At 49.1% G+C, this 1,698-nt stretch overlaps 1 pseudogene; it reads right to left on the bottom strand.

Moving 5' to 3' along the window:
* Positions 1–552: 552 nt before the first annotated feature.
* Positions 553–861, bottom strand: LOC102866777 (annotated as a pseudogene).
* Positions 862–1,698: the final 837 nt, after the last annotated feature.

Genomic DNA, 1,698 nt, shown 5'->3' with positions numbered 1-1,698 from the left:
CGATCCGTCTCATCGAAGGTCTTCCTCTCCTGTGCCGTCCCTCCATTCTTCCAAACATGATGTCCCTCTCCAAGGACCAGTCCCTCCTTGCAACATGCCCAAAGTATGTCAGATGAAGATTCAGAATCCTTGACTCCAAGGAGCATTCTGGCTTCACCCTCTCCAGGACAAACCTGTTTGTCCTCCTAGCAGTCCATGGAATATTCGACACTTCTCCAGCACCACAGCTCTGAGAGACACAGCCCAGGCCCCTCCGCCCCTCCTTGTTGGTGGTTTCAGCTCAACTTTCTGACTGCTCAGGGCTGCTCTGACAGTGAGCCCTCTCTATTTCACGCATGACAGATTCTATGTCCACTAGGGTCCAGACACCCCAACAACAGTTTCCAGTTCTGATCCTGAAAGCCAAAGTCTAAGTTGATCCCAATCTTCTTCTCTTTGGGAACACAGGTTTGTTTTGGTTTAGTTTTTTAATGATTAAAAGGTACATTCTCTTTCCCTCCCAAATGAAGTGAATCTCAAAGAGTTTACTGTCTTGATAAAAGAAGGTGAAGCTTAGAAGTGGATCACTTGACCCTTTTGCTTTTTACCTCCTCCCAGTTCAAAGTGCTTGCATCTTTTAAGGGCCAACATTCTTTTAGATCTTCAGTTTGGCTCAACACATTCGAGTCTTCACACAATCTTCTCCGGCATTTTCGCCTTTTTCCTGAACACAGGCTTGGTCCACTCAACACAGCCGCCCTGCTTGCTATCGTGACGCCGCTCTTCCTGGGCACACAGGTCTTTGCCCTTCTACTGGGTCACTTTATGGTGCTTGCTCCACTTACTGCACAAAGTCCAGTGAGTTTGGGGAACGTTGGCCATGTGTCCTGGAGCCCTATCCACCCGGGAAACAAAACGTTTCATGCCTTTCAGGCCACGTATCGCTGCGGGCCTGCAGTGCACACTGTTCATGTGACTATGTGTACAGCAACTCGATAGATCACAGGTGATGTGACTGACGCGTACAACATGGGCATTTGCCAGAAAGGGAAGGTAACTGTGGTGGAATCCTCCCCTGTCAGGAAGGATGAGCGCTCTGGAGGGGCACTGTGGGTTCCAGCTCTATAGTACACGCAAGACGATGGAGCTGAGGAAAGTCCTGCCGTCCTTAAACATCAAAAGCCATTTCACTGGTGTCAAGGCAATGCCGTTGGAGTTCGGAGGCTGTGAATCCACAAAGGAGGATACTGTTCTTCTCTGGAGCTTCCCGTGGGTGTGAACTGATGACCATTTGGTTAGCAACACCACCAACCAAGGCCTGGGGCTGCCTGTGCTGAAGCAAGGACGCTCACTCAAGAAAGTATTAGTCTTAACTTAATGTCACAAGCGGCATTGAAACCCGCAGTGGTTAATGGAAACTGCTCAGTGGGAGTCCCCTCAAGTGATGCCCTGAGTATGTGCCAAGCCTGCCTGGCCTTCCATGCACCTCTGAACGGGGTTTACATGTTGTTAAGAAGCTGAGCAGGGTCCAGTGGGGCTTCAAGACTAAACTGCACAGAAAAGCTTGACAATCTATTTGAAAAAAATCAGGACACGCCATTTTGAGATGTGCAGGATGAGGCACATTATATCTATGTTGTTGTGTTGCTGTTGTGTGCCATCGACTCGGAACTGACTCATAGCTGACCCTCCAATGAGTTTTCAGAGGCAGTAAATCAC

Source organism: Elephantulus edwardii, unplaced genomic scaffold (assembly GCF_000299155.1).
Source record: "Elephantulus edwardii isolate Elephantulus edwardi_28Jun2011 unplaced genomic scaffold, EleEdw1.0 scaffold00132, whole genome shotgun sequence".
In the NCBI taxonomy this organism is placed as follows: domain Eukaryota; kingdom Metazoa; phylum Chordata; class Mammalia; order Macroscelidea; family Macroscelididae; genus Elephantulus; species Elephantulus edwardii.
This window is presented reverse-complemented; position numbering and strand designations above follow the sequence as displayed.